Here is a 20,349-nt window from a genome sequence, read left to right as displayed (position 1 = left end):
CAAAACGTACGACAAAACGTACGTTTTGTGAATAAGCGGATTTAATTTTTTCGATTCGACAAGACGTACGTTTTGCTGTTTTCACGCTACGTCTTATTGTACGTTTTGTGTGATAGGATTTGTCCTGCGCTTATTCACAAAACGTACGTTTTGCATGACACACAAAAAAGTACAATAAGACGTAGCGTGAAAACCAGCCTTTAGGACGCCATCTATAAAGAGCTGTAACTTCCTAAATCCGACCACTCACGTTATTGTGGCGTCGTTCACTTTTGTCGAATTCGATTATTAATTGGCAAAAATTGTGACCGTGTGTGACCGTGCATCCAACAAAATCGTATAATTTGACCACAGAGAGACTGGCCCATCTGCTGCAGTACTGCAGAATTGATATATGCATCATCGACCATCTTGTCGAACCTTACTTTACTTTTTCGTGTCTGGATCCGACTACAGTTTTTCTGCCCAATATCGGGCTACGTCTACACCCTTTGTATTTGCGAGCCATAAATCATCGAGGGTGCACTGTGATGGGCAAAGTCTGCATACTCTAAGATGCTCCACGCTCTGTATTTCCCCACATCCACAAAGTGCGTCGTTATCTGTCTTGATGCCCCATTTAATAAGGTTCTGTTTTACAGGAGCAACACCTGTGCGTATTCGGTTGAGCGTCCGCCAGGTTCTCCAGTCCAGGTTCATTCCATTAAGTCGTTCTGGATGTAGGGGGAACAGTTCGGGTGGTTCGACGCTAACATTTCTCATAAACCTTTTCCTTGATTTAAGTCGGCTGATTCCTGGCGGTTCGTCAATCCCGTATAATTGGTGCCTTTCATCGAAAGTTTGCCTGAACTTCTCCCATATTGTGAGGCGCATCTACGGTCGTCTGGTGATGCGAATCCAGCTGCCCGGTACAGTAATGGTAGAGAGGTAGGCTTCATACAACCGGTAGTTATTCTACATGTTTCATTTAACGCCGTGGTGACTTGTTGGGCGTGTCTAGATCTACCCCAGACGGGACAAGCATATTCCCCTGTTGAGAAACATAAGGTCTCATCTGTTGACTTTAAGACCTGAGGGTTTGCACCCCACTTGCTCCCAACAAGTTTCCGGAGAAGGTTGTTTCTCGTAGAAACCTTTTGTCTTGTGCTCTGACAGTGGAATTTATACGTTAGTGACCGGTCTAGTATCACTCCAAGATATTTGGGCCTATCAGTATGTTTCAAGCGTTGTCCCTCCCAAGAAACATTCAGTTTTACATGCGCCAGATGGTTTGAGGTGGAATGCACATACTTGGGTTTTAGTAGGGTTTGGCTTTAATGAGTTTTGTTTGTAGTAAGCTGACGTCATGTTTAAAGCCTCTTCCATTGTCGACTCTACTTGTGTGAGTGTTTTCCCCTTTACGGCGATACCAAGGTCGTCAGCGTACACAAAACTCTCAGTCGGAGGGTGCATTGGTTGTTCATTGGTGTAGATGTTAAATAGGGACGGCGCCAGAACGCTTCCTTGAGGTAGGCCATTTTTTGGGTTCTCCATCTGCTCTTCTTTTCATTTAGCACAACGTAGAAGCGTCTATTACACAACAGTGATCTAATGATATTTACCAGGTCATAGTCAAACACAGTGTTATAGATCTTAGTTAACAAGGTTCTGTGGTTTATCGTATTGTAGGCCGCTGCTTGTCGAACCGCAGTACCGTGAGTGACCAGCTTTAGGAAGCATTTTTCGATAAGGTGATTTACGTCAAGTAGACATAAAATTAATTGCAGAATCAGTGGTTTTCTTTTGCGAAAAACTTTGTGGACACCCTGTATATATTTCTGTATATATATTTCTAAATTAAATCCTGCAAAATTGTTAAACCTTTATTATTTCTTGAACCAATAAATTTTTATCCTAGAATTTATTAATTTAGTAGATAGTACATTATTATTATAAATAGTGGTCATTATAAGTGGACTCGTTTGTTGTTTTTATAATGAACTTTTTTAAAAGATTTTTAAAAGAAAGCCAAGATAGTTGTTGGCCATTTAATCATGCAAAAACTTTCAAGTGGTCTTTGTCTCTATGTAGTTTGTAGTGTCAATGTAAACTGTGTGCAACTGAATTCGGCAAACAGCTGTTAAATGTACGTTGAGATAAGTAAAAATAATTTTATAAATATTGATAAGAATTTTATATACTTACAGGATGTTTAAGTAATATACAAAAAAAAATAACCCATATATTTTGAATTTTTCTATAATAATTTCAATTCTTATTAGTAAAGACCGGATTATATGCTCCTGTTTTGACTGAAATATGTGCATATATATGTCTGAAATATGAGTGAAATATGTTGAAAATATTCCCTAAAAGTTTAAAATATGTTCCAAATATGTGGAATATGTGAAAAACATTTTAAAGTAACAAGAAAATATTCATTAAAAAATGTATAAAAGTTTTATTAAATAACGGTAAGTATACATATATTGACAAAATTAACCTAAATATACGAATGTATACCTATCTACTACCTATTACTATTACTTATGTTTCTACATTTTATTCCTTCTTATAAAAACAATTCACAATCAACTGTTTTTAAATATTTTCAATAGTAAAATTATGTCGCCTATCCGTTAGTAGTAATTTGTATGTTGAAAATCTTTGTTCAACATCAACTGATGTGATTGGTGCAAATTTTATAACATTAACAATCTCCGCATTTAAATTGATATTGACATCAAAATCGCCACAAATAATTTGGTTTGCTTCCTGTAATAATAATTTTAAATCACTATTTTTCTGTAAAGTTTCAATCCATTTTTTATTTATTGATTGTCCAATTTTTCCAGAAATTTCTTCAGCGTTTTCCTTAAATTTCTGAATTAAATTAAGGGACTCTTGTAGTGGAAAGGATTCAGTTTCAAGATTGAGGATGGTTTTATAAACAAATTCATAATTCGATTTAATAAAACAAAGCTCATTGTGCAGTGATCTGTTTTCTAAAATTGATTTGCATTTTGAAATCGCACCAATATTTGTTTCTTCAAAACATAAAATTAGATCTTTTATAGGGAGAAAATGTTCCGCATAAAAACAGGCAGCTTTTAAATATGTTTCCCAACTTGTTATTATAGGCTCCGGTGGCAAAGGAGTATTTGGTAATTTTTCTTTATATATCTGAATCCTTAAAGGCGATTTTAAAAATATTTTCTTCACGTTGCTAATTAAACTATTAAATGTAGGAAATTAATTTCGAATTTCTTCCGCCACTCTGTCTAAACCATGCGCCAAACACGTCACATGAATTAAATGGGGATATAAAACTTTTAGTTGTTGGCCAGATTTGACCATGTATGACGCAGCATCGGAAACCATAAGCAAGATTTTGTTAGCTGGAACAATGTCGGGAAGGAAAAAGTTCATGAATGCATCATTTATAAACCTAACCATTGTTATATGGTTAACTGTGTCAAGCTGTTTACAGCCAAAAATATGTCAAAATATGCGAAAATATGTTAAAATATGCCAAAATATGTTAAAAATATGCCAAAATATGTCAAACGGTCGAAAATATGTTCAAACCAACAAAATATGTTAAAAAACCGAAAATATTCTAAATATGTAAAATTAAATTAGTGTCAAACGCCTTTAATTATCATAATTCGTCCACATCCTGAAGCGTTTGATTGTATCTTTGATGGTTATCGATATGCAAAAAACATATAATCCGGTCTTTACTTATTAGATATTCTTCTTCTTCTTTTAGTATCGTAACCCTGGATGGGTTTTTGTCTGTCTGGCTATGTCCTTCCATTTAGATCTCTCTTGCGTCCTTCTCCATTGTCTTATATTCATGGTTTTCAGGTCGTCCAACCATCTCGTTCTGGGCCGTCGACTTCCTATCGGCTTCCATTGTAATATTTTCAGTAGTAATTTCACGAGCCGAAGGCGAGTGAAATTATGTCGAAAGTGTCGGAGAGCAAAAATTCTATATTAATTTCAGAGGTCGAGTGCAATTTGTTGCGATTATTTCATGAATAAAACTGTTCAAAACCAAAATTTTATTGTAATTTATTTATGTAAGTACCATTAAACACACAGTTTTTATAAATATTTGACGATTGAAAGTCATCACTTTTATAATTTTTAAAACATTAATTGTCATTAATGTCACTGAATGTATTTTTTCGTAGCAACGAAGGGCATCTGACGTAATATACTTAACGACGGGAGATTATCAAAAATTATCGATTTAATTCAGATTACTGTAGCTTTCTATTGGTCAGAATCTCCTATGAATGAAATAATCAGTAGTAATTGCACAAGAGCTCTAAAATTATTGAATTTTTCCCGAGTGACACTTTGACAGTTTTACAGTTTTAATTTCACGAGCCGAAGGCGAGTGAAATTATGTCAAAGTGTCACGAGGGCAAAAATTCTATATTAATTTTAGAGTTCGAGTGCAATTTGTTGCGATTATTTCATGAATAAAACTGTTCAAAACTAAAAATTTTATTGTAATTTATTTATGTAAGTACAAATTAGTACTGTTAAACACACAGTTGTTATAAAATATTTTACGGTAGAAAGTCATCACTCTTATAACTTTTAAAACATTAATTGTCATTAATGTCACTGAATGTATTTTTTCGTAGCAACGAAGGGCATCTGACGTAACATACTTAACGACGGGATATTATCAAAAACTATCACCTTAATTTGCATTTCTGTAGCTTTCTATTGGTCAGAATCTCCTATGAATGAAATAATCTTTATAATTCAGTCAATTTGTACTATACGAGCTCCCTAGTGGGAAAGTTTTGGGGTAGTTCTGATTTTTTTCATTATATGCATATGTATTTTGGGCTGCTGAACCCGAATATGAGGTTTGCGGACAAAATTTCTTGACGGAACATTGAAAAAATCGCGAAGAAAACGAAAAATTTCTGCTTTTTTGCTAAAATCTGGAAAACTATCAACTTTTAGTAAATGGTCTGTTAACAGAAATGAAAGTACTTAAAATTATCTACAAATATCACTATTTACTTTTTTTTTCAGACAAACCGTTCGGTCTAAAGTGCAAGTTGAAAATTGCCAATTTTTAACGGTCTCGGCAAAACCCACTTTTTACATTCCAAAACTTTATTTTTTATTAGAATGCTGCCATTTGATAAATTTCTCCTAGTTTTCTGTACGAATAATAAATGTTAGATCATTATTATTATCTATTAAAATATTTAAACAAGTATTTACGAAAATATATTTATTTTAATACTTAAACTCGTTCACAATGGGCAACAGTAATTACACACCAAATTATAATACTTTTCGCCACGAACTTCGGATACCAATTAAAAATATCTATCGCCTTCCGCTGGGTTTATATCATCACCGCACCACTAGTTTGCCCGTATCGACTCTGTCCCAAGCTGTTGGCCGTATAAGGAAATTAGTGCCACAATCCAACGACCGTATTAGGAATTGAGTGTGACTTCTGTCCCAAGCTTATATCCATATAAGGAAATTAGTGACTCACGGCGACCACCGTATTAGATATTGAGTGTGACTGCATTATATGAATATGGTATGTCCCTTCTCACAGCTTCCATGAATCCATTCCATCCTAAGAGGCCGGGAATATCACTGCTTTTCCCTTAGAGCCACAGAAGATCATGCACAGTTTCAGTTGGTGTGAACATTCGGATATGTTATCTTGATTTCTGATAAACCTTGAGGTTTTGTCCTTTCAAAATGTATTAGTTGAACAGCTACCTGACTTCCATAAACCTCAGGCGCGGGTTTAGTTTTTAACCGAGCAATGAAGTGGTCAGGAGCTACTGCATGTTTTGATGCAATACAAGAAATGCCACCCTTCTTCTTCTTCTTCTTAGCCTTCTATCGTCCACGTTTGGACATAGGCCTCTCCCAACTCCTTCCATCGGTCTCTATCCTGAGCAACATATTTCCAATTCGTTCCGGCTACTCTTTTAATATCATCAACCCATCTCATCTGTGGTCTTCCTCTCGGTCGTTTACTTTGGTAAGGTCTCCAATGTTGTATCGTGGCATTCCAACGTTGGTCTTTTTGTCTAACAGTGTGGCCTGCAAAGCTCCATTTAAGTTTGGCAACTTTTGTTGTTATGTCCTCGACTTTTGTTTTTGATCTTACCCAGTCGCTCCTCTTTTTATCTGACAGTCGTATACCTAACATTGCTCTTTCCATAGCTCTTTCTGTTGTAGCTAGTTTATTCATATTTGCCTTGGTTAGGGTCCAGGTTTGACACCCATATGTCATGATAGGAAGGATGCACTGGTTGAACACTTTCGTCCTCAAATATTGAGGTATTTTGCGGTTCTTAAGTATCCAACCAAGTTTTCCAAATCCTGCCCATGCTAGTCTTGCTCTCCTATTAATTTCCGCACTTTGGTTTTCTTTGTCAAGTTTCAGGATTTGGCCTAGGTAGATATATTCCTGGACTTTTTCTATCTCACTGCCATTTATAGTTATGCGTCTGGGGTCATCTGTGTTTGTCATTATTTTTGTGTTCTTCATGTACATTTTTAGACCGACGTATTGGGAGCTGCCTGCGAGTTCCTCTATCATAATTTGCAGTTCCTCGAATGAGCTCGCTATAATCACAATGTCGTCAGCGAATCTGAGGTGATTTAGCTTCTTGCCATTAACGTTAATGCCATAGGTTGACCAATTTGTCGTTTTGAAGACGTCTTCTATGCTAGGTTGAAAAGTTTTGGCGATATTACGTCTCCTTGTCTCACGCCTCTCTTAATAGGGATGGGATTTGTATTTTCGTCTAGTTGTACTATCATAGTTGCATTTTCATATATATTATGTATTAGTTGTCTATATCTCGAATCTATTCTACAATTATTAATAGCTTGTTCTATGGCCCACATCTCGATACTATCAAACGCCTTTTCATAGTCTACGAAGGCAAGAAATACGGGTAGTTGGTATTCATTTGCCTTCTCTGTCAATGTTCTCATTGTCAGCAGATGGTCTGATGTACTATATCCTTTGCGGAAGCCAGCCTGTTCCACTGGTTGGTAATTGTCCATTTTGTAGGTCAACCGGTTGTTAATAATTCTCATGAATAGTTTGTACACTTGACTGAGCAACGATATCGGTCTATAATTCTGTAGGTCACATTTGTCCCCTTTTTTGTGTAAAAGTATTACTAGACTTTCGTTCCAGTCTTTAGGGATATTGCTATTATGGAGACATTTATTAAATAGCTCTGTTAGTATAGGGATTGTTACTGTCTTGCTTGTTTTCAAGAGCTCGGCAATTATACCGTCCTGTCCTGGAGCTTTATTATTTTTTAGTTCTTTTAAAGCTCTTTCTATTTCGAATCCGTTTATATTTGGTAGTACTTCTGATCCCACGTTTTTTATTTTTCTTTTGACGTTCTCCTTTGTTGATTCATTAGGCTGGCTTTGCGAGCTGTACAAGCTTTTGTAGAAGTCTTCGACTATTTTTGTTATTTTATATTTGTCCTTCTCTTCCTTACTATTGGCGTCTTTAATTTTAATGATTTTTTGAACACCCAGTGCGGGTCTTAGACATTTTAAGCCTCTGTTGTTTTCAATGACTCGCTCTATTAAGTTCTCGTTCCATTTTTGTAAGTCGCTTTTTAGTTCTTTTCTAATTGTTTTATTAAGTTCTATGTATTCTTGAGTATGGCGTTTGTTTTGCGTTAGTAGTTGTCGTCTTTCCGTCATTAGTTGTTTAGTTTCGTTGCTTATTTTGTCTCCTTTAGTACTTGTTTTCTTTGCGACCTGTAGTCCGGCTTCGAGAAGGTTCTTATTGATGTTTTTGTTAATTTCGTCAATTTCATCTTGATTATGTGAAGGATCATATTTGAACTTATCCGCTAAGACCTCTCGGAATTGCTCTTCATTTGTTTTTACTTTAAAGGCATCTATTCGCGTTGTTTTTTTAAATATTCTTTTCCTCTCTTCTTTCATGTTAATATTTATTTTTGCTCTAACTATACGATGGTCACTACCCGTTGTTACGTCGTTTATTGTTGTTACGTCTTCGAATATTCTTTTGTTGTTTGAGAGAAAATAGTCTATTTCATTTTTGGTGGTTCCGTTAGGTGCAACCCATGTCCACTTTCTGTTAGGTTTCTTTTTGTAGAAGGTATTCATAATATACATGTTTTCTTGTTCCAGAAATTCCATAAGTTTTTCTCCCCTTGTGTTTCTTGTGCCGAATCCAAAATTTCCAATCTTGCTTTCAGAGTCTTCAATTTTACTTCCAATTTTGGCGTTAAAATCTCCCATTATTATTATTTTGGATTCTCTGTTGGTGTCTATAGCTTTTTTAAGATCTTCGTAAAAAGTATTTATTTCTTCATCAGTTGCCTTTTCAGTTGGAGCATAAACTTGCACAATCTTTAATTTGGTTTTTGGATTTAGTTTTAAAATCATGTATGTAACCCTGTCTGAGATGCTGTCAATTATTTGAATTTGTGATTTTCTCTTCTTGTTGATTAAGAAACCTACTCCACCGTATGTATAGTCTTCATTGCCTTTATAATAGAGCCTGTTGCCTGAATGTAAGTCCACATACCCTTCACCTCTTCTTTTAACTTCTGATAGTCCCATTATATCCCAATTCATATTCCCTAATTCCTGTTCTAGTTCGTAGAGTTTTTCGTCTTTTGCCATGGAACGGATGTTGTAAGTTGCTATATGGAGTTGTTTGTTGTTCTTCTTTTTCAATGTCGACTTGCCTCCCCCAGAATCCTCGAGGCAGACCGTTATTTCGGTGTGGGACTGTGGAATAAACTTCGTACCCACCTGGGGTATCTTCCGTATATCTGTTGAAACCGACATTTTTGATTTGTGGAGGTTTTGGCCATAACCCACCACGCTGGCCAGACGGGTTGGTGGGTTGGAGGGGATATTAGGGAAGGAATTTGGGGTTTGGATAGGATAATACGGAGGTTGGGGCCTGGTTACCTCTAAATAGGAAATGGAGGAAAAAACCAGGAGCTCGCGTGGGCAGGGGCGCTAAATCCCTGAAGTAAGTCTGCTCTCTATCGGGATCATAGAGGGGTACCTACCCGCTACCACAATGCCACCCATGACGTGAAAGGTGTGGTATCCGTCGATTGTATGTACGTTAAAATCAGCGTTTTCGTACACCTGCTGTGTAAAGCACGGCTGGTCAATTTTCTGCGGATCGCCTGCGATTGCTGACACTTCCAAATAAGCAATGCGCTTGCTCAAAGTCTTGTAGCTGTAGCGGTAGTAAGGCCCAGATAATTCGTCTCACTATTCCTTGCAGGGTTGGCCGTTTTCTCTACAAAAAGTACGGCTCAAGAAAATAGGTTGATATAGTTTCCTCCTTGGGGTTTTGTTCATCCTATACAGAAGCTGTTCGCCTGGAAGTGTCAGTATTCGCAGGCGATCCGCAGAAAATTGACCTGCCGTGCTTTACACAGCAGATGTACGATAACGCTGATTTTAACGTACATACAATCGACAGATACCACACTTTTCAAGTCATAGGTGGCATCTTGTGTTGCACCAAAACATGCAGTAGCTCCTAACCAATCCATTCCTCGGTTAAAAACGAAACCCGCGCCTGAGGCTTATGGAAGCCAGGGAGCTGTTCAACTAATTCATTTTAAAAGGACAAAACCTCAAGGTTTATCAGAAATCAAGATTACAGATCCGAAGGAAATGTGAAACCAACTGAAACTGTGACTCCATCTGTGCCTGATCTTCTGTGGCTCTAAGGGAAAAGCAGAGACATTCCCGGTCTCTTAGGATGGAATGGATTCATGGATGCTGTCACAACAGACATACCAAATCAACTAACATTTATTATTTGTGCAGAAAACTAAAAGAAATTTATCAAATGACAGCATTCTAAAAAAAATAAAGTCTTGGAATGTAAAAAGTGGGTTTTGCCGAGACCATTAAAAATTGGCAATTTTCAACTTGCATTTTAGACCAAACGGATCGTCTGAAAAAAAAAGGTAAATAGTGAAATTTGTAGAGAATTTTAAGTACTTTAATTTCTGTTAACAGACCATTTACTAAAAGTTAATAGTTTTCGAGATTTAAGCAAAAAAGCGAGACAAAGCAGAAATTTTATGCTTTTTTCGCTATTTTTTCAATGTTCCATCACGAAATTTTGTCCGCAAACCTCATATTCGGATCCAGCAGCCGAAAATACATATATAATGGAAGAAATGAGAACTACCCCAAAACTTTCCTAGTCAAAACAAAATTTTATTGAATAATTATTGTTTTTGCATCGTCTTGTGCACATGTCTCTGCACATGTGCCACACAGTCTTTGACTTTTTACAAATCGTACAATATCGTAACCTTCGTTTAATTCATTAACCTCGTTATTTCTCCTGATTCTTCATGTGCCGTCTTCCTCTTGCACGGGGCCATATACTTTTCTCAGCATTTTTCTCTCGAATGTCCTGAGTTGGGCTTCACCCCTTTTCATCATTACCCAGGTTTCCCAACCATAAAGTTACTAAGGCTAATCAATGTTCTGTATATATAGTCATTTTGGTTCTTTTGTCTAATAATTTCGATATTTAGTACATTCTTTGACGGTTTTTGTTGTAAATTTTAAACAACCGCTTAGATTAGATTGACATGAAATTTGGCACTCGCATAGCTAACATGTCAAAGAAAAAAGTGATATTGTGCCGATGTGTGTTTTTGTTCTGGGGGTGAGTTTCATCCCTTCTCGGGGGTGAAAAGATATATGTCCAAAATAAGTCCGGAATTCGATAAATTAACTTATTTTAAGCAACTTTTGTTCTATAGAGTTTTTTCACCAAGTCAATACTTTTCGAGTTATTTGCGAGTGAATATGTTCATTTTTCAACAAAACAAACACGTTTTCAACAAAACATTATCGAAAAAAACATTCTTAGCAAAGATATAGCATGTAAAAAAGTGAAAAAGTGGTTTATACATGAAGTCTCTAGAATCAGTAGAAGAAGAGTTATAGCTAAAGAAAAATAGGTTCATATTCGCTAAATTCCAAATAGAATATTTTAAGGTGAAATAACCAAAAAATGAAGCACTTTTTGGAGAAAACCCATTGCAACTTTTCTAAATAGTTTAAAAAGCTTTATTTCTGTTTTTTACAAAAAGATTCTAGCATGAAATGAAAACAAGTTACGCTCAAAATACCGTAGGTCCCTTTTGTTTTGGCAAAAAAGAAATCGGGAAAATCACCCCCTAATTAGCAACTTAAATGAAATTAATCGTTACCGCTTCTTAAGTTGCTTTATTTATGTTGTGTTTATATGATCCGTAAGATTTATCGATTCAACGTGCTTATTTTTGAAAAAAAAAATTGATTTTAAAGTAGAATTTTAAAAAATTTGAATTTTGAAAAAATGCTTTTTTTTTAAATAACTTAAATATTATTAGAGGTACCTAAAATCTCAAACAATAAAAAAGTCGGCTTTGCTTTTCTGAATATATTGTACTTTTTTGTTTTTCTGTAAGGCAAAGATTGGTTAAGATTTGGTGTTTCTAAATTTGCATACACTCGTGATTAGTGACTCATTGAAGCCCTTTCAACTACAGCCCTTTCAAAAATAAAAACTTTGAACCGATGAAACTTACAGATCTTATAAACAATACTTACACCACTAAAACAACTTGTGAAATGGTAACGAATAAGTTCCTTTAAAATGCTAATTAGGGGGTGATTTTCCCGATTTTTTACCACCAAAAAAATGACCAACTTTATTTTGAGGGTAACTTGTTTACTTTTGATGCTAGAAACTTTTTTATAAAACAAAAATAAAACTTTTTCCAACACTTTAAAAAAAGTTGTAATGAGTTTTCCCCAAAAAGTGCTTAATTTTTTGGTTATTTCAAATTACAATATTCGATTTGGAATTTGACGAATATCAACCTGTTTTTCATTAGCTATAAGTCTGCTTCTAGTAGGTCTAAATATCTAATACATAAACCCTTTTTTTCACTTCTTTAGAGGCTATATTTTTGCTAAGAATATTTTTTTCGACAAAATACTTACTTTTTGAGTTATTTGCGAAAAAACCGTCTAAAAACGTGGTTATTTTGTTGAAAAATGAATATATTCACCCGCAAATAACTCGAAAAGTATTGACTTGGTGAAAAAACTTTATAAAACAAAAGTTGCTTAGAATTAGTCAGTTTATCGAATTCCGGACTTATTTTGGACATATATTTTTTCAGCCTCGAGAAGGGGTGAAACTCACCCCCAGGGCAAAAGCACACATCGGCACAATATCACTTTTTTTCTTTGACATGTTAGCTATGCGAGTGCCAAATTTCATGTCAATCCAAGCGGTTCTTTAAAATTTAGAGATTTTGCAAAATTTTACCGTTTTTTTTTTGTTTTTTAATGGCATGGACTTTATGTCAATCAGCCAGTCACAACATGACTACTATATCAAGAAGATTAATTATTAACTATAACTATAATTTAAGTGTTAAATTTTTGTGTTTTTTGTTTAATAATTAATTACCCATCAGAAGATTTAAAACATATTTTTTTTATTTAACATTCCAATATTATATTTCAATCTACATGTTCTTAAAAAAAAACGGGTAAGCATAAGTAGTATTTATGACAAGATTATTTACTATTACATAATAATTTATGTGAAACAATTTTTTGTAAATATTTTTTTTAAATTTATTTTACATTTAAGTATGATATAATTTGTATACTTAAAATTCTAATTTTTTTCTATATGAATCATGTAATAATTCATACAACAACGTAGTATCTACTTTCCATTTTCATCTGAAATTTTTGAAACTTTGTTCCCTTCAGGCTGGTCATGAGTTCAGGGTATTTTAATATCAGGTGCTATTATTCTCACCCCGAAATGTAAATTAGTAAGTCTCACTCTGCGCTGTATCCTTAAAAACTAATTAACTCAAGATTAGTTTCACTGCAGTGGCGTGTATACAGGGTGCCAAGAAACTCTGGCAAACGAAGAATGGAAACGAAGATTCCTCAGATAATTTCATTCATAGAGATTCTGACCAATAGAGAGCTACAAGAATAAAAATTACAGCGATTATTTCATTCATAGGAGATTCTGACCAATAGAAAACTACAGAAATAAAAATTAAAGTGATAATTTTTGATAATATCCCGTCGTCAAGTATATTACGTCAGATGCCCTTCGTTGCTACGAAAAAATACAAGAAGTGACATTAATGACAATTAATGTTTTAAAAATTATAAAAGTGATGACTTTCAACCGTCAAATATTTATAACAACTGTGTGTTTAAATTTACTAATTTGTACTTACATAAATAAATTGCAATAAAATTTTGGTTTTGAACAGTTTTATTCATGAAATAATCGCAACAAATTGCACTCGATCTCTAAAATTATTATCGAATTTTTGCCCTTGTGACACTTTGACATACTTTCACTCCCCTTCGGGTCGTGAAATTAAAACTGTCAAAGGGTCACTCGGGAAAAATTCGATAATTTTAGAGCTCTTGTGCAATTACTACTGATTATTTCATTCATAGGAGATTCTGACCAATAGAAAGCTACAGAAATAAAAATTAAACTGATTATTTTTTAATGATTTTAACTTCCAATCGTATAGTAAGATATTTGACCACGTGTTTAATTCCGTCCAATCAGATTAAAATTATACTGAGAATTATCTACTGTAGAAAATTATCGATATAATTTTTTTTAATTGATTGTTTCTGTTTAATGGCAACCAGTTTCCTAGTTTTGACAACTGCCGCATTTAAGAAAATATCCATAATATACGTATTAAAAAATAATCTTACGAATATCACACGACAGTAAGAATAAATAAGAAAATAATGCTTCATTTTTACTCAAATTTGTTGTCATTGGGCAATAGCCACTCGAGCCCTGCGGGCTCTCGTGTCTATTGCCAGACGACAAATTTTTGAAAAACTGTCGCATTATTTTCAATTTATTCTCACTCTCTTGTGATATTATACCCGATAATTTTTGATAATTTCCCGTCGTCAAATATATTACGCCAGATGCCCTTCGTTGCTATGAAAAAATACATTCAGTGACATTAATGACAATTAATGTTTTAAAAATTATAAAAGTGATGACTTTCAACCGTCAAATATGTAAAACAACTGTGTTTAATTGTACTAATTTGTACTTACATAAATAAATTACAATAAAATTTTGGTTTTGAACAGTTTTATTCATGAAATAATCGCAACAAATTGCACTCGAGCTCTAAAATTAATAAAGAATTTTAGAGCTCTTGTGCAATTACTACTGATTATTTCATTCATAGAAGATTCTGACCAATAGAGAGCTACATAAATCTAAATTAAATCGATAATTTTTGATAATTTCCCTTCGTCAAGTATATTACGTCAGATGCCCTTCGTTGCTACGAAAAAATACATTCAGTGACATTAATGACAATTAATGTTTTAAAAATTATAAAAGTGATGACTTTCAACCGTAGAATATTTATAACAACTGTGTGTTTAATTGTACCACTTTGTACTTACATAAATAAATTACAATAAAATTTTGGTTTTGAACAGTTTTATTCATGAAATAATCGCAACAAATTGCACTCGATCTCTAAAATTAATACAGGGTGAGTCATGAGGAACTGTACATACTCCTACCTCGTATAGAGGCCCCTATGGGGAATAACAAATGACCATTAAAAAGTGTCTGCTCCCATTGTTTAATAATATACAGGGCGAGTTTCGTATTTTGACAGAAATTTGTATTCGTCATAATTCTTGAACGGTCAGATCGATGTGTCTCTTATTTTGGTCAATCGTTACACTATTACCACCTAATCAACTGATTTATTCAAACCAGAAAAAAATCAGGTCCGGCTTTAAAAAATTAGTTCGTTTGAGTCTTAGAAAAATTTTCACCCTGTATACGCTTTTTGTAAACTATAATATGAATTTTACAAATTAGACAAATAGGCAATTAAAATGGCATATTTATTTTTTTCCCCACACGCTTACTTAATTTTTTATAAAAAAATCAAATTTGACTATGAATTAAAAGTTTGGTAAAGTGAACCATAGATTTAAAAAAATTAACTTTTATTACAAAAATTAATTTTTTTTAAACAAATATTTAATTTATGTTACCATCCAATCAACTGATTTATTCAAACTTGAAAAAAATCAGGTCCGGCTTTAAAAAATTAGTTCGTTTGGGTCTTAGAAAAAATTTCACCCTGTATACGCTTTTTGAAAACTCTAATATGTATTTTACAAATTAGACAAATAGGTAATTAAAATGGCATATTTATTTTTTTTCCCACACGATTACTTAATTTTTTATTAAAAAATCAAATTTGTCAAAATCGCAATTTTACCATAAAAATAAAAAAAATTAAACGTTTTTCTTAAATTTAAAAGTTTTACCATTTTTTTTTCTATAACACGTCTAGATCTAAAACTCCCCATAACACTTCTCTTTGGACTCTATAGTTTAACATAGACGTGATCAAATAGATAAATTTTAAATTTTTTCACCTAATTTTTGCGATTTAACTTTGCAATTCTCGAATCTGTACCTTTTATTTTTAAAAATTCATAACTTTTACGAGAAGAAGACTGAAAGTCTACAACAATTTTTATAGTCTTCACAATGGTAAGAGAGATGTGCTGTAAAAATTTCAGAAAAAAATATTAAAATGGAACAGGGTTGTAGCGAATTAAACCGTGATTTCATTTTTTTTTCAGTTTTAGGTTAAAATTCCGATTTTGACAAATTTAGAGCTCTTTGAAAATGGCCTTTTGTAATTTTTAAATACCTCCAGAACGCTTATAGGTCTGGATCCCGCGTATGAAAAAAAAGTTGATTAATAGCAAGCTGAAAATTTGTTAATAGCTTAAGGGTGTCTAGTCGGATAAACTTTGATATATGGGAACACTGGAACAGGGGCAGTTTTAATTGTGAAACAGGTTAAAAATTTGGAACGGTCAGACCACGAAAACGGCACATTTATTTTGTCCGACAGAATAGACTTAAACTCTCCGAACAGAGATTAAACTCTCATGCAAAAATCAGACTGCTATTTATCACCTGTCATAATTCCTGTCATTTGACATATTCTACATGTTCCACTCATTAAAAAGCCCATTTGGTGATAAATAGCAGTCTGATTTTTGCATGAGAGTTTAATGTCTATTCGGTGGGTTAAGTCTGTTCTGTCGGACAAAATACATGTGCCGTTTTCGTGGTCTGACCGTTCCAAATTTTTAACCTGTTCCACAATTAAAACTTCCCCTGTTCCAGTGTTCCCATATATCAAAGTTTATCCGACTAGACACCCTTAAGCTATTAACAAATTTTCAGCTTGCTATTAACAACTTTTTTCATACGCGGGATCCAGACCTATTAGGTTTATTTAGAAAAACGAAAACTGGTAGGCCAATTTATCTTACAGTGATAAATCGATTCCATCAATTGCGATTTTTTAGTACTGGTCATATGCGTCCGTTTTGGGTAGGGCAACGGTTATTTTAGTTTTTTTGTCTTAAGCTTTTAAGCATTTTGAAGTTATACTTCTTTAGGCGCGATTGGGAGTGAATTTTCATCATTCTGCGCGCATGCGCACACAGACGTTATGGCGTTAGTTGCTAAATCTTATAAGTTACGTATAAATATATCAGTGGAAAAAAAAGGTGTGAAAGAATATATTAGTGTTTTTAGTAAATATATTTATTATAATTTTTGTGTCTTTGGATTAGTCTTCCTCGGGAGTAAGATAAGTATTATTAAAACATTTATATTTATTATACGTCACTTTGTCTGTTTGTTAACGTGAATTGTCATTATGTCCGAGACTATAATAACAGAGAGCTCGTAGCGTTATTGGTATAGCATTCGGCTAGAGGTCTTGGGTTCAAATCCGGACCATTCCTATTCTTTTTGAAGTTATACTTCTTCACGGGCGTAATGACGGTGAAATTTTATATGGGAAAACCTAGCGACCGGGCGCATGCGCATTATAACTTTGTTCTGATTGGATGTTCAAATGACATGACAAAAATTATCCAATATGGCAGCTGTGGCACAGCTGTGGGACTGTGTTTGGTTATAATGTATGCTTGTTGCGTTTTAAAATTTGTAGGAAGAGAAACAACAAACAAAAAGTTAGTTAATGGTTATACTGCCTTTTTAAATAGTTTTCATATTATATTTTTGGACTTATTTACATAGAAGAGATGATTGTTGCATGCCAATGTGAAAGCTCATCAAACTGTGCCTAGTATGAGTGCCGCAGATCTCGCTTATTCAAAGCTAAAGAATCTTTCACTGGTAAGTGTTTTATAAATAGTTGATCAAATTTTGTTATGATATTTGAACATAGCCACTTTGCACGACGCAAGTGATTGCGAAATTTATTAGTCGTTATACGGGCTCCGATACCTACCTTGAACCTACCAAAATACATAAGTAGTATGTAATACTTTTTTTTACATAATTTGATTACCATCAAAATTTCTATCAATATTCACCTAATATATTGTCTTCTTACCCTATGTTTTGTTGTATTTTTTCAATTCTAAATCATTTCAATTCAAAATCAAAATAATTTGATTTACATAAGTTAAAAATGTCAAAAGGTTAATCTGTTTAGTTAGACGATCTTCGCACATAATGACAAGCTGTCTCTGTGGTGCAGTTTTAATGCGGGTGAATCCCAATACAACGCAAATACCAGCCGCGTGGTAAGTTGGTTCGAATCCCAATAGAAACTTTTATTTTTTTATTTTTTTTTATACATTTTATGATTGTAAGTATATTTATTATATAATTTTATTTTCAGAAAATACGTATTTAGTTAAAAAATTTTCCGACAATTAATGTTCAGAAATCATTTGTGGCATTTTTAATGTGTTTGTGTGTGTTTTATTTTTTTATTATTTTAATTTTTGGCACTGTTTTAATAAAAATGTTTGAGAAGTATTAAGTATAAATTAATTTAATATTTAAATAAAATATAAATAAAAAGTATATTAATTTCGTTTATAATCATATAATCATATAATAGAAGTATAACTTCTTACGTGCGTACAAAGTACACACACATTCTTTTTTGATACTAGATTATTAAATTGTAAGGTATTCTAGTTTTTTTTTCAAGTTCAAGAAACGAAAAAATTTTCAAATCGATTTGTCTACAAAACGGTGTATCCTACCGACTTAAAGCGATCAAAGTACCTTTTAGTACTAGAATGCCTCACAATTTAATAATCGAGTGCCAACGTTGCTTAAAAGTTAAATACAAAAAAGTTATACTATAAAATAGTCGTTGCCCTACCCAAAACCCAAAACGTACGCTTATGACCGGTACTAGAAATTCGCAAAATTGTTGGGATCGATTTATCTCTGGAGAATAAATTAATAGACGTACTAGTGTTCGTTTATCTAAATAGAAGCGTTCTGAAGTATTTAAAAAAAACTATTTACAAGGCGCCATCTTCAAAGTGTTCTAACTCCCTTAGGAAGAATTTTCGTACTAGGTGAATTGGGTTAAATTGTCTTACACTTATCTAAGAAACCTCCGGTGTTCATTTGTCAGGAGATTTTCTGGACACCGTGTATAATAGTCCGCATTTTGGTATTCCGTAACTCTTATTTACTTCGCTCAATAAAGTTTTATCCTATTAATTTCTTATTAGGTCTGTAGTCACAGTGAGTTGAATGGTCCTGAATATTAACATGTTTGAGTTGTTATTCATGGCTCCTGGTAAACTTGGTAATAGTCTGGTTCATGCTATACCAAGAATCATTATATCAGTCTTGATAAGAAAAAACCGAATATGTACTTCCGGTTAAAAAGTTGTGACCGGAAGTGTTCCAAAAATATTTCAAAACTAGACATATTATGTATATGATATATCAGTGAACGCGTATTGACAAGACGAGTTCAAATATTTAGTTCAGGATTTATTTTACTACTGATCAAATTTTTAGAACCAGCTTTCTTTAAAAATTAGTTGCTTTGACTGAAATATAGAACATTCGTTCACGTGGGTGAAAACCTAGGACTTAAGAAGTCCAATCCTTTGTTTATAAAACTCAAACTACTATATTTGGTATTTTACTATATTTTTCCATATTGTTGATCTAAACTCGACAAATATTTTTTTAAACACGAAATACGTTTCTTTACAAAATAGAATAAAAACTTTCTCTATGTACGATTTTCACTTCTTCGGAACTATAAATAATTGATGTGGTGCTATTATTACATATTGTTTGTTGCTAAATAGTGTATTATTATTTATTTAATGTATGGTTACGCAACGAAAAACAGTTACTGTACATTTTTTAGATCATGTTATATATGTATTCTTAATTTGATTTTTATAAACTCATTTATCAAGAGACAAAAAAGGATTAAATGAATTCAAAATCGCTAATACACGATAGTTGCTAAAGATTGATTATTATTTCACTAAAACTATTTTAAGCAAGCTCCACACTCTCGCGAAGTTACTCGGAAAAGTTGACCGAAGTCCGCAGTACACCTCACTACACACTCGTTCAACTTCACGAAGAACACATTCACACGGGGCGATACCGACTTCGATTCCTTTGACTCGGTCCCAAAAACCGCCACAGAATGAAAGTAGGCCGAGGCGAATTTAGTTCCCGATACTAAAAGAAGAAGTCAACAACAGGAATATACCAACAATAGCGAAGTAAAGGAAGTCTGAGTAAAAATAAACAACAATCCACGATACATAAAATACTACAAATGTCTACTGGAGGATTGTATGCGTTTTATAAAATGGATTTGTTCGAATTTATGATACATATTGTAACTCTGAATCGGAAGAGATATGGGGTTGGATCTTAGTATCTTTTTATTAGCTCTGAAATAAGCGATAGATGATAAAAAAAGAAAAGGAAATAGCTACAAAAGCTAAATTAGAAATTAATGGATAGAGAAATAGAAGAAAACAGATGGGCAATATTATGCCAAAAAGGGCGCCACTTTGTCTTTTAAAGGAAAGACAAAGATATACATATTTTTTAATAGACAACTTTAATAAAAATTAACTAAGGATAAATAATTACCATATTATGATAAATCTATATTTCATCTACCTTGTTTAAACTTTCTCTTATTAGTATGGTATAGTTAGACCCAAACCCAGACATCCAAAGTGAAAGTTATCCTCCAACACCAAATTGTTCTAAATGGTCCACATCATGTTCAGAAAAAAGTCACACCATTTTGAGCGTCGGGTTTTGGGGGGAAAGGGGAAGAAATCTGCAAATTCGTAGTTTTTTACGTTTTTCGTCAATATTTCTAAAACTAAGCG

The 20,349-nt window shown here is 33.5% G+C and overlaps 1 protein-coding gene across 4 annotated transcripts in view; it reads left to right on the top strand.

The window, feature by feature from the left end:
- Positions 1–20,349, top strand: part of LOC126882269 (myotubularin-related protein 4) — a 294,225-nt gene that overhangs the window by 102,189 nt on the left and 171,687 nt on the right. Inside the window, exon 1 of one of the 4 annotated variants that reach the window (XM_050647104.1) lies at positions 2,036–2,125. The exons of 2 other annotated variants lie outside the window; for them this stretch is intronic. The gene's annotated coding sequence lies outside the window, so the exon portion shown is untranslated. Of the gene's footprint in view, positions 1–2,035; positions 2,140–20,349 lie in introns of those variants that run through there. One more of the 4 variants, XM_050647105.1, reaches the window with a different exon arrangement.

The sequence above is a fragment of the Diabrotica virgifera genome, chromosome 3, assembly GCF_917563875.1.
Source record: "Diabrotica virgifera virgifera chromosome 3, PGI_DIABVI_V3a".
Lineage (NCBI taxonomy): Eukaryota > Metazoa > Arthropoda > Insecta > Coleoptera > Chrysomelidae > Diabrotica > Diabrotica virgifera.
This window is presented reverse-complemented; position numbering and strand designations above follow the sequence as displayed.